The 13,899-nt window shown below is 41.8% G+C and overlaps 1 long non-coding RNA gene across 1 annotated transcript; it reads left to right on the forward strand.

Moving 5' to 3' along the window:
• Nucleotides 1-8,466: 8,466 nt before the first annotated feature.
• Nucleotides 8,467-10,216, forward strand: LOC146861986 (uncharacterized). Its single transcript, XR_014978078.1, has 4 exons — nucleotides 8,467-8,574; nucleotides 8,650-8,726; nucleotides 8,816-8,900; nucleotides 10,074-10,216. It is a non-coding gene; the product is annotated as an uncharacterized LOC146861986 (long non-coding RNA).
• The last annotated feature ends 3,683 nt before the right edge of the window (nucleotides 10,217-13,899 follow it).

A 13,899-nucleotide genomic window follows, 5' to 3' on the forward strand; every position in this document is an offset into this window, starting at 1 on the left:
TGCGATTCCCCCTCCAGATCATTATATTTGAATCTTCTTTGTCTGAAAGGAATTCGGACCACACGGAGGGATTTATACAAAATACCAGAGGCCACTCTCCCTCATTGTCTGAAAGTACTGGAGATGTGCTAACCTATAGACATTGATGTAAATAGGAAAGAGCCTAAGAGTAACATCATCAATATGCTTTCCAGTATGTATGGATTAAACTCCTAAGATTCAGGGATAGCCATAAAAAATAATGTGCTGTTTGGAAGAAACATCAGAAGATTCCCTTACATAATCTGATCCTTTAACATGCCCTTCTTGCCTTGCTGGGCGCATCACTGCAATAATGAGACTTATCTGTGCCCACTTCTTTGGACTTTGTTGCTTGACACACATGAGTTTGTCATAGGCATATAAGAGCCTCAGCACTTGGCCATTAACCATCTGTAGTTCTTGCACAAACACATTACACAAATCTATGTGATAGACTCAGCCTATATCATGCACATTGATGAAGGATCCCTCTCTCATGTAGAAAAAGGATGCACAAAGGCACGGTATCTGTATGTACAGTCATGATGGACAAAGGCTCAGGATAGCCATATGCAATTGAAGAATAGTTGCCAAACAAAAATGCATGGATGTGAAGAGCCAAGAAATATACATAAATCAAAGGATAATTTAGGCACAGATGACTACAGAACAAATAGTCAAGCAGTGTATAAAACAGACACAGCAATCAGAAGCAGAGAGACATGAAACAAGTGCAAGTCAGAAATGGTTTGTGCTGATTACCATTCACTGCCCTCTTACCAATTTCCATGTCGATAGACGCAAATGTGTACTTCCTATTGTGGCTGGCAAGCAGTAGGGTAATGGCATTGCATTCATTAAAAGAGCCTCGTAAAGGCAAAAATGCTACTTCATGGGAATGTTATAGAGTTTATGATTATTCCTAGTCCTAAAGTTTGGGCACGCTTTGACTGCCAGATTGTAAGGGTTGTGTCCATATCTGCCAAAGTGCTTTGGTCGTGGTTTAGAAAGCAGCTTCTAACTCTGGTTTTTGGACCTCTGTTGTGGCATTTCCCCACTAATGCAATTTCACCTCTGCGTAAACTGGATAACAGCTTTAACGTACAAGGCTAACCTTTATAGAGTATGAGACTCTGCACAGGCTATGCATGAATACATGTACACATGCTTTGCATATATCTGCAAGCTGTATAGTGATGTGTGTTGTCTGACTCAGCCTAGCATGTTAACACAGGTAGCTCTGTTGAGGATCGGACCTGAACTAAATAGTTTGTGTCACTCAAAGGCCTTATAATTAAATCTGGAATTCAAAACAAGTTCTCCCTTTCCTTTTTGTCTGAAGATAAAACCAGTAGAGTTTAAATGGGCTTGCACTTTAGGCCAGATGTTCTGAAAATGTAACATATGATTGCCATGAGGTATAAAGGTCATTTGCATATCTTTTCCTGACAATTTCAGGGACACTAAACCATATTAAGAGGTATCTTTATCCTCTGTGAGATGCTTTAATTCATCTGTCTCTCAAGAAGAAGGTTACCAGTAGTTCCTCAGAGAAAAGAGAGGAGTGGAGGTGAATCGATAAGAGAGCCTGTAAGGACTACATGTACATTATGTGTAAAGTGGGTAATCCTTTTGTTGGATATTAATGCCCTCACACACCCTTTCAGGTGTCATGCTTCATCATCTGGGCTGCTCCTCGTCGGGCCGGCGGTGCAATGCCTAACGGGCTCCCTAAAAGGGGCACTTTATCGGAGTTCTTTTAATCCAACAGCCGTCTGGTGAAGTGCGGGTGTGTGGGCCTGATTATTGTAGATACAAAAAGTGAGTTAAAACAGGGTCGAAAGTACCAGTATGAAAAAGCAATTTATTCTAAAGGTCTCCTTCCCTGATTAAAAAAGTGTATGTAGCACTCGGTAGAGTGTAATGTCTCTAATTAGAGTGCATGAGATTGGTGGTCAACATGTTTCTCGCACTGAGCTCGTGCGCTCGCGATTCGTCAGGACCTATCAAACTATCTACAATGGTAAGAGGGGACTATCTAAGATATTGGTCTCCTAGTCACAATGAATCATGTGAACAAAAACTTATTTCTAAAATACCTGTCAAGGTCTGGTGCTACCCTATTCAGTAGGACTGCGGACCACAACAGTGCTTGGTGGACTCAGCGTGAGGCGAAGGACCTCTAAAAGTAGGTCTAAAGTCTGCCCCGCTCACGCTCTGTCTCTGGACCTACCCGAGCCACCGAGTCTGGGAGGTCATCTGTCTTCATTCATTTTCTTATATATTGGCCATCATGGAGGGATTAGATTTCTACTAGCAGAGGAAGGGGACTAGAGAAAAATGGCCATAATTTGATTAGCAGCACCTCCCTGTCCAGTATTAGCATGATGTTTCCACTTGTGATAAAGGGAAGAAAGACAGAGATTCGGTTCCAGTCACAAGGGGTTCCTTTAAAGACCTGCAGGTAAGAAGCCAGACCTGAAAGGGAAGGGCGTTGCTGATCACAGGGGATGTGTGCTTTAAGTTTCCTCCAAGCTCCAAACTTTCTTTAAACCCCAGAATGCTGTGAAGGGGTCTGGACTGTGATAGAAATGGGATTGCTTGTTGGCTGAGTTATGCACCCAGGCCAAGCAGGAAGCACTACTCTAGTCAGGGTAAGCGATATACACGCTAAATGATAACCTGTGCTCACCCTCTTGTAACTTAGCACAAAGCAGTCAGACTTATCTAAAAAGGCAAGGTGTAGAGTATTTGTGCAACACACACACATAGTAACACAATGAATACACCACAAAAAGACTCCAGACAGGTTTATAAAAAGTCGATTACTATATTATAAACAACACAAGACCATAAATCCAATAAATAAAAGTCGAGATGTTAAATTCAAAGGAATAAACGCAGTAAAGCGCTTAGAAGCAAGTAGAATAAAGAGGTTACTCTGAGTCACGCTAAACCGGGGAAAAATCAAAGTTCGGAACAACTGTGATAGAGAACTGGCCGGCTGCAAGACCCACGCAGACCCCAGTGAACAAAGTATGTTTCCTGGTTGTAAGCAATGAGATGTGTACAATATCTCCATGCAATAAAGACGATGCCTCCGTTCCGAAGGTGGGTGCTGAGACGAGAGGTGTCGAGCGATGCGCCATATTCTGCCACGCAGTCGGGGTGATGCGTCGATCTCACCAGGCTGCAGCGATGATGATACCCTGTCTGAAGTGTTGATCTCTGAAGGTAAAGTGCTGGTTCTGAGATGAAGTGCCAATTTTAAACCTGCAAATGGGTTGATGCACTGGTTCACCTACACACAGACAGGAGATTAATCAATTTTGTAGTAAAGCAGCTGTAGCACACACTTCTAATGTTCAGAACTGGAGAGGCACCTTAGGCATGGATAGGACTCACAGAAGGCAGAGACCAGCAGCTCCAGCAGAACTGCGGAAAGTCTTTTATGTCCCTAAAACATCTGAAATCAGGCGGAAAGCCAGCAAGCCCTTGCAGATCACTTTGGAGGGAAGGCAGAGTTCAGCTGTCCATCAGCAGAGTCAAAGAGCAGCAGGCAGCAGGGCATCAAGCACAAAACCATCCCCTCCAGAAAAGCAGTGCAGTCGAGCCCTTTAAGCAGCAAAGCAGTTCTTCTGACAGAGGTTCAGTTCAAGATCCAGAAGTGTCTGATTTGAGGGGGTCAGAGACCCAGTACTTATACCCAAAAGTGCCTATGATGTAGGGAATGACTTCAAAGGAGCTCTCTGAATTGCACAAGGATCCATTTCAACCCAGTCCAGTCTGCCAGGCATTATCTGTGGGGCTAATCATTTCTTTTTGTGTGGACAAGACACCACTTATTGAAGTGTAAGTTTCAGGCTCTCCCATTCCTCCCTCCCCAAAAAGACCCATCAGAATGCAGATGAGTGCTCACTCACACCAAGCCCTTCCTGTGTATGTGGCTGTCTAGGGGGAATGCACAAGGTGTAGCTGTCACCCAGCTCAGACATATACTGGAGACAGACTGTAAAACACAAAGAGTTATAAGCACAGAGAAATGTCCAATTTCTAAAAAGATATATTAGCGAACAGCGGTAATGCACTGTTTTTCTCAACAGTATACACAATTATACAATGAATCAAAAAACATTTTTTTAAGATTGGTGTGGGCTTTCTGAAGTGGTTCCACCCTACCACCGATTCAACATTGAAAGAGCAAAACTAGGACACAAGTTTTAGACAGATTGCGCACTACCTTAAGAACTCGAAGATGAGTGTTTTAGCTTAGTATTTATCAAAAACCTTCAACATTATGTGAACACGTAAATTCAAAAATGTGTCTGATATACCAAAGCACTTGCAGTAGTTCAAAAAATGACAATAGTTGTATCCAATGTTGTGTCTTCAATTTACTTTATTCAAAGACGACATCTTCAAAAGTTACTCTTGTTGATTGTTAAACCAAATGTTGCATTCAAACGTGGATGTTCAATCCCAATGCATTTCGGGTGTACATTCACCCTTCGTCAGGGGAAATCTACAGAAAAACATATGTGCAATCAATCAATCCAATTTCTTTAGTAAAACACAAATCTTGCATTTGCCTTAACATCCAAAACTGTTACTATACATACGGCTCCTAGGAACAGGTCATTGTATGTGACTTATTCATTTCACAATCAATCTAAGAATGATCACTTTATGTCAGGAAAAAGCAGTAGAAGAAACAGAATTAGAAACAGCATAGCAATAGAAAACCAGAAGGAATCCAAAACCGACATGGCAGATGGTGCTATTAAAAGATTATGATGTGCGAAATGTGAATCACCCGTGAAAAAACGAGCATGAGTGAAATTTATAAAATGTCTCCACTACAACGCAACAGAAAAAAGAGCATGAGTGAAATTTATTAAATACATCCACTACAACGCAAGAGGCAGTACTCTAAAAGGGTCTACTACGCTAGCCCAAAGGCTGCTGCTCTTTTTCCCGTGACTCAGAGTACCTGGCATCAATAAAAGGACCCTACAGCAAAAATTGTGTAAAATGCGTGAACTCCCTACTACACTCTAAAATAATTGAAAAGTGAAAGAACTGATGAAAGCTCTAGGCTTACCCACAGGTCAATATCGTGTGAAATACCACTGCACAGTAGGCTATTTAGTTGATGGCACCTATCCTTGTTGCATCTGGCGGAAAAGCTGCAAAGTTAAAAGAATACACGTGACCTTAGATGCCATATTGCGCTTCATCAAAACCTGTGGGTTATGTGAAAATCTGTAAAGCTTACCAAGTGACTGACTTCCCGAGTAGACGCCAATCCCTTCACTCGCTACTCTAATTGACCGTCACAGCTCCTAAGAGATAACGTCAACACCTATAACAAAAAGTATACTATAAACCAGCGCCTAATTACGGCAATGCCCCATAACTCCAGACAGGGTGAAACTCACCGTAATCAGTTTCTATACGTCCAAATCCTGTTACTACTTTGCCTCCAAAACGTGTGTTAAATAAACTCAAGTAGTTCCGGCTTCTACCGTCTCTACGTGCAACCATAGTAATAGAAATAGGACAGGGAAAGAAGGCTGGGGACAGTGAAAGAAGGCTGAATTGTGTAGATGCCAGAAGTGACAGACATATTAACTCAGTGTTATGTTAGAGCAATATCATGGAGTTTCAACTTGAACACAACAAAATGCCTAATAAAATTGAGAGTGATGACAAAGTTGAAATTCAAGAGCTTATACACATAATAATGTAAGTACCTACTGTACATCTCTATATTTTTTATGATTTAAAAAATTCTCAATAAGTTTACACATACTACCATAAAAGAGTGCTGCTAAATAATCGAGTGCTCTTTCACAATTGTAATTTGCACAAATATGCTCGCGTATCACAGTAAAAATTAACATGTGCTAACTCGAATGTCTACACAAACATTACAAGGCAAAAATGCTTAAAAGCCGCAATCAGAAATCCATCTCTGTACATATATGAATATATATATTTAAGCTTGCTTGATAATTACTCAATGACATTAACAAACGGTTGTGTGTTCTACCACTAACTTCACATTCAGAATTACATAAATGAGATGATCTTTCACATTACAAGTCCACTTAACACCATGTAACACCTACTAACCAGGTGCTCTGCAGTCATGTAAAACATGATGCGAGAATTATAAAGAAAATACAAGATATGAACAGTACGAAATACTCAAGTGCTTACTATTGTACACCAGATCCTGCCTACTATGTGTCTAAAACACCTCATCAAAACAACAAATAAAATAATAATCATGGTGAGAAACATTATGTGTAATTAAAAAAATACATTTTGTCTGTATATGAGCCCAAACCTGCCCTATTAAAACATGTTGTGCTGGTGGAGTGCGTCATGCTGTGAATCTAAGTTGGGCAATCGTGTGACAGAACTCGATCCAATGACTTGCTAGACGGGAAGATATCACCCTGGTTCTAATCCTGCTTTTATGTTCAGTTATTTATGTGCGCAGCGACCTCTCTGTCTTGCCTACATAATATAAGCCACATGGACAGCGTATTGCGTAGATTACGTTTTGGGGGTTGCAATTGGCGGTGAATGACAGCATAACAGATTTACCCGACCAGGGGTGTGAAAGTGATGCCCCTTGTAACACATTGCTGCAATGTGAACAATTGTAACACTTTAGCATGCCTTTCAATTCTCCCACACTCACTTTAATATCTCTATGATGTTGTTTGATCCTTTATAAGAGAAAATGGGGGGATCTTGAAAAAGACTATCAAAATCGAGTTCCGTTTGTAATAGTTCCCATCGTTTGAGAATGACTTTCTTAATGGCTGTCACCTGTGTTGAAAAAACGGATACAAACTCTTCTTGTCTGTTTTTAATTTTCTCTAAGAGAGAGAAAATTAACAACAGAAGAGAAGTGTTTGTATCCGTTTTTTCGACACAGGTGACAGCAATTAAGAAAGTCGTTCTGAAACGATGGGAACTATTTTAAACGGAACCCGATTTTGGTAGTCTTTTTCAAGATCCCCCCATTTTCGCTTATAAAACATCAAACAACATCAGAGAGATATTAAAAAAGAGAAAGGGAGAGAGTGTGGGAGAATTGAGAGGCATGCTAAAGTGTTACAATTGTTCACATTGCAACAATGTGTTACAAGGGGCATCATTTTCACACCCCTGGTCGGGTAAATCTGTTAAGCTGTCATTCACCGCCAATTGCAACTCCCAAAACGTAATCTACGCCATACGCTGTCCATGTGGCTTATATTATGTAGGCAAGACAGAGAGGTCACTGCGCACACGAATAACTGAACATAAAAGCAGGATTAGAACCAGTGTGATATCTTCCCCTCTAGCAAGTCATTGGATCGAGTTCTGTCACATCATTGCCCAACTTAGATTCACAGTGTTGGAGATTGTTAGAGTCACTCAGACAGAGACATGTCCAAATTCATCACACAGCGTGAGACGTTTTGGATTAGGTATGTAGAAGATACCATGAGTCCGAAGGGTCTCAATGACAAATTGGAACTCTCGTGTTTCTTGTGAAGTAGTATACAGCATAGCGCACTCCACCAGCACAACATGTTTAGATAGGGCAGGTTTTGGCTCATAAACAGACACATTGATTTTTTTTAATTACACATAATATTTCTCACCATGATTATTTTTTTATTTTTTGTTTTGATCAGGTGTTTTAGACACATAGTAGGCAGGATCTGGTGTACAATAGTAAGCACTTGAGTATTTCGTACTGATCATATCTTGTATTTTCTTTATAATTCTCGCATCATGTTTTACATGACTACAGAGCACCTATTTAGTAGGTGTTACATGGTGTTAAGTGGACTTGTAATGTGAAAGGTCATCTCATTTATGTAATTCTGAATGTGAAGGTAGTGGTAGAACACACGACTGTTTGTTAAGGTCATTGAGTAATTCTCATGTATTAAGACCAAGCAAGCATGCATATCATTCATATGTGTACAGAGAAGCATTTCTGATCACGTCTTTTAAGTATTTTTGCCTTGTAATGTCTGTGTAGATATCCGAGTTTGCACATGTTAATTTTTACAGTGATGTGCGAGCACATTTGTGTAAATTACAATCGTGAAATAGCACTCGATTATTTAGCAGCACTCTGTTATGCTAGTATGTGTATACTTATTGAAATTTTGGGAAATCATAAACAAAAATAGAGATGTACAGTAGGTACTGTCATTATTATGTGTATAAGCTCTTGAATTTCAACTTTGTCATCACTCTCAATTTTATTAGGCATTTTGTTGTGTTCAAGTTGAAACTCCATGATATTGCTCTAACATAACACTGAGTTAATATGTCTGCCACATCTGCCATCTCCCGATTCAGCCTTCTTTCACTGTCCCCAGCCTTCTTTCACTGTCCTATTTCTATTACTATGGGTGCACGTAGAGACGGTAGAAGCCGGAACTACTTGAGTTTATTTAACACACGTTGTGGAGGCAAAGCAGTAACAGGATTTGGGCGTACGGAAATTGCGGACACGGGGCTTATCAGATTATGGTGAGTTTCACCCTGTCTGGGGTTATGGGGCATTGCCATAATTAGGCGCTGGTTTATATATACTTTTTGTGATAGGTGTTGACGTGAGCTGTGACGGTCAATTTGAGTAGCGAGTAAAGGGCTTGGTGTCTACTCCGGATGTCGGTCACTTGGTAAGCTTTACAGATTTTCACGTAACCCACAGGTTTTGATGAAGCGCATTATGACATCTAAGGTCACAAGTATTCTTTTAACTTTGCAGCTTTTACGCCAGATGCAACAAAGATAGTTGCCATCAACTAAATAGCCTACTGTGCAGTGGTATTTCACACGTTATTGACCCGTGGGTAAGTCTTGAGCTTTCATCAGTTCTTGCACTATTCAATTATTTTAGAGTGTAGTAGGGAGTTCACACATTTTACACATTTTTTACTGTAGGGTCCTTCTATTGATGCCAGGTACTCTGAGTCACTGGGCAAAGAACAGCAGCCTTTGCGCTAGCGTAGCAGATTCTTTTAGAGTACTGCCTCCTGTGTTATAGTGGAGGTATTTCATAAATTTCACTCATGCTCATTTTTCTCTTGCGTTATAGTGGAGGCATTTTATAAATTTCACTCATGCTCGTTTTTTCACGGGTGATTCACATTTCGCACATCATAATCTTTTAATAGCACCATCCGCCATGTCGGTTTTGGATTCCTTCTAGTTTTCTATTGCTATGCTGGTCCTTATTAAGCCTGGGCAAAGCACTACGCTATGCTCGCGTAGTTTGCGAAGTTGGCGCTACTTCGCACTATGCGAGTTGCACGTAGCACAGTGCAAACACTCATAGTGTAGCGTAGTGCAGCGGTCATTTTTTGCTTGCTCGCGGTCCTCAACGTCAAGTTGGTGACCGCGAGCAAGCAAAATGAAATCCCGGCAAAACTTTTTCCTCATTCGCGATCCGCATCCTCAAGTTGCCGATCGCGAGCGTGGAAAATAAACCTCCCGGCGAGCTTCTCAATGCGGGGAGGTCAGGTTTCTCATTGCGCGTGGTCGCGTATGCTCGCGACCACTCGCGATGAGAAACTGCCAGTCTGCGTTGAGAAAGCTGCTGCTCGAGTAGAAATCCACTCGAGCTGCAGAAAACGACCGCTTGCACTGTACAAGATGCAGTTTGCACTGATTGCACAGTGCGGACAAGCATCCAGCACTGTGCAATCAGTGCGAACAGCATTTTGCACAGTGCACTACGCAGTCCCCGTAGCTACGCGTAGCTCACGAAGTGCACTTAGCGTAGCTATGCGTAGCGCTACTCCGCAAACTACGCCCAGGGTTAGTTCTTGTACAGTTTCTTCTACTGCTTTTTCCTGACATAAAATTATCACTCTTAGATTGACTTTGAAATGAATAAGTCACATACAATCACCTGTTCCTTGGAGCCGTATGTATAGTAACCGTTCCCGATGTTAAGGCAAATGCAAGATTTTTGTTTTACTAAAGAAATTGGATTGATTGATTGCACATATGTTTTTCTGTAGATTTTCCCTGACGAAGGGTGAATGTACACTCGAAGTGCATTGGGATTGAACATCCACGTTTGAATGCAACATTTGATTTAACAATCAACAAGAGTAACTGTTGAAGATATCGTCTTTGAATAAAGTAAATTGAAGACACAACATTGGATACAGCTATCGTCATTTTTTGAAATCCTGCCCGAACTTTTGTATATCAGACAAATTTTTGAATGTACATATTCACAAATGTTGACGTTTTTTTATTAATATTGAGCTAATACACTCATCTTAGAGTTCTTAAGTTAGTGTGTTTCTAAAATAGTAATGTGAAATCCAACTTCACCAGTAAGGAGGATTTACCATTACGATTATAAACATATCAAACATAAAAAAGCTACTCCTTTCTGATCAGGAATTAGCACTTGCAATGCTAATCTATGAGATGAGTAGGCCTCACAGTACTGAAACATGAAATAGGTTGTTAGTCACCACCAGCACATGTAAAACATAAAAGTACATGTCCTACCTTTTACTTAGACAGCACCCTGCCCATAGGGCTCCCCATGGAATACCTTAGGGGTGACTCATGTGTGTCATAAAAAGGGAGCTTAAGGCTTGGCAAGTCATTTAAATGCCAAGTTGAAATGGCAGTAAACTTCACACACAGGCCCTGCAGTGGTAGGCCTGAGACATGGTTAGAGGACTACTTAGGTCGGTGGCACAAGCAGTGCTACAGGACTACTAGTAGCATTTAATTTACAGGCACTGGACAAATGTAGAGCACTTTACTAGGGACTATTATACTTTATTCGATCAAAAGTATGATCATTCACATCACACAAAAAAAACAATACATCAGGATAAAAACAATTAATATTGTATTAAAAGAATGTTCATTAAAATATCCATTAAAATACAATGTTATAAACCCCTTAAAAACATAGTGGGCAGGATCAATCACAAAAACAGGTAGAGCTATAAAGGCACTAGGGACTTATAAGTAAATTAAATATGTCAAATGGGAATGAGCCAATGTTACCATGTTTATAGGAGAGAGCACATGCATTTTAGCACTGGTTAGCAGTGCTAATGTGACCGAAGTCCTAAAGCTCATAAAAACGAGTTCGGAAAAAATAGGAGGAGGAATGCAAAATGTTTGGGGTAACCCAGAAAAAAGGACCATTTCCAACTGACTGTTATTGTGCTGAATCCTGGAAGTACAGGTGAATGGTGAACAAGGTTGCAGCTTCACTGAATTGGGTATTTGACTCCCAAAATCTAGAATGAGCCACCTCCATTTGTAAACACATGCACAAGAAAGGAGGGCTGAGAAAAAGAGGGGACCAGAATCAGGAGAATGGATATGCATCACTGGTAGACCCCTCTTTGAAGTGTGGAGGACCCCATTCTTGACTTGTACTCTCTGTCTGTGACCCCCCCTCCACAAGGCAAGTGACACTAGCTCCCAGACTACCTCTGACCAAGAAGGTGGGGGACTTGATAGGCACATTGATATAATGATAATCAGTTTGTAGCAGCTTTAAGAATGGGTACATCCAGTCCTTGCTGCACATACAGAAAAACTGCAAGTGGCAGAAGTTCTGGCTGCATGGGAAGGGTAGTTAGGGAGATAGGCATATCTGTTGACCTTGTGCTGTGATTTCCAGGAAGAACCACAGGTCAGATCACCAGGGCTGGATAGGAGAGTAGGACCAGACTCCAACAGCCTTACTGTGCTGGAGAAGGAGCAAATAAAGTACACAAAAGAGAGATGGACGGAGTGCTTGAATTAATCTCAGCCACTGGTAATTACTTGGAGCTGCATTACAGTCCATATTTATTTTGCACACTATGCCAACTCAATTCGGACCAAGTAATTTGCAAATAAAACTTGACCCTGGTTCAATGGGAACACACCAACCAGAACTGCGATGACAGGTCCTCCTTGAACTAGAACACAAGCAATCTAGAGGAGGTTTGACTCTGAATAGGGCTCATAAGTCAGTTACGTTCTAGTGACACAGTGTGCACGGGACCAATGCCTGATTATACCCATCCAACATAGAGCAACACACTAAAGTGAAAAGAAAGTGATGGATAGAATGCTTGAATTAAATCTCAGCCACTGGTAAATTCGTGGGGCTGCATCCAAGTCCATTGTTATTTTCCACACCATGCCACCTCAGTTTGAACCCAGCCATATTCAAATTGTCTTGAGCCTGTTCCATTGGTCACAGTCCATTACAAACTGAAAAGGAGCAACAGCAGTGCCAAAGGCTGTAGGAATGCACTATTCATAGGGAGATTGCAATGTAAGAGTCAAGAGGCCCCAGAAGTTTGTCCTTTGTGGCTGTAGCACAGCACAGGGGCTCCAAACATTAAACTGCAGTGTAACTGAGCCTATTGGGGCCCAAGATAATCCTCAAAGATGAGAGTAGTGTTTGTGACATTTGAAGAGCTGTAACAGGTGCCTAGAGGGTTTTGGGGCACCTGTCACATTGTGAAATCACAATCTGGATTAGTAATTATTCCATGGGGAGCCTGTGTGGTCTCGGGTCCTGTTGCACTGAGTTCGGCCCCTGGAGTATGCATGGATTGTTTGATTTTCTGATCACCTGGTTTTGGACTATTTACCGTGGGTAAGTCTCATTAACGGTGTCCCACCCATGGTAATCACATGGCAAATGAGCTGTGTGTGTTTACCACCAGTGTCTGCCTTTTAAGACCAGGCAGCTGCGAGGCAGCAAGGGTAAGGGGCACTTGACTGGTTACACTGGACTAGGTGTGCACACACATGTTCACACCTGTGCGGTTTGTGCACGGGAGACTACTGTTGTACACAGCTTGGTAACAGCATACAGGTAGCCTGGCGCAATGAGGACTATGCAGGAATAGGTATTCACCTTGGACAAGCTTCATGAGGGTAGTGTACACTATTAGGGAAAATTAGTGTGATTTACTGTTTTAACTGTAGTAGCACCCCAATATACACAAAAGAAGGAAACTGCCTTTGAATGTAGTTTCATTTCCCCTTGACCTACAGAGACCATTGATGTCTTGAATTGAAGTGTAACCTGTGTAAAAACAAAAACAAAGATGTAACCTCCATAATGATAACTGTACATCTTATAGGTTGTCCAGACTTTTTATATTTCCCTTTCACAGATCAGAGCCCAGGACTTAAGTCAACTGCTGTTCCCAGTTAATTACATTTTCTCCAGCAGCAGGAACAAAGGCTGCCCCACACAAAAGGAACAATTATTTGGACTTCTACCAGCTCCTGAGGAGGAAAGGGGTGGGGAGGAGTGATTTCCATCAATCACTTATCTGTCCCACTGTACCGAGGATGGGCCTGCCCAAGCCCTCTGAACAAAGTAGAGCGCCCAAACTGGAGCAGATCCAGAGCGGGGGTCTCGTTGAAATTTCATTGTGCAAGCCCCTGGCAGAGATGTCTGGGGTCAGGGGTGGAGCTGAGAACCCAGGAGCTGATGTGTTCAGTCCCTCATGAATGTCACCCTTTTGGATTGTCCCAGTATGCTGTGCATGAGGGTTGTGACAAGGGTGGAGAGATGATGTGGCACTCCAGGATTGGTTAGAGGTGCATGTCTTCTGGAACCTTCCTCTATCCGTTATAATCTCTTGCACCAGGGGACAAGGGACTTCTTGCTTGCAGAATTTTCTCCCTACTTTGATTTAGGATCCTGGGGCTGCCATGAAAAACTCAAAGGAGTCCCCTAACCTCCACTCAGGACCCAGGAGTCTGTCCAGTTGACCCCAGGACCAGTGGGTCTCCCTAAAGACCAGTGAAGCTGGCCCCCTTAGACTCCCTAAAGACCAGTTGGGGGAA

Source organism: Triturus cristatus, chromosome 2_2 (assembly GCF_964204655.1).
Source record: "Triturus cristatus chromosome 2_2, aTriCri1.1, whole genome shotgun sequence".
NCBI lineage: Eukaryota > Metazoa > Chordata > Amphibia > Caudata > Salamandridae > Triturus > Triturus cristatus.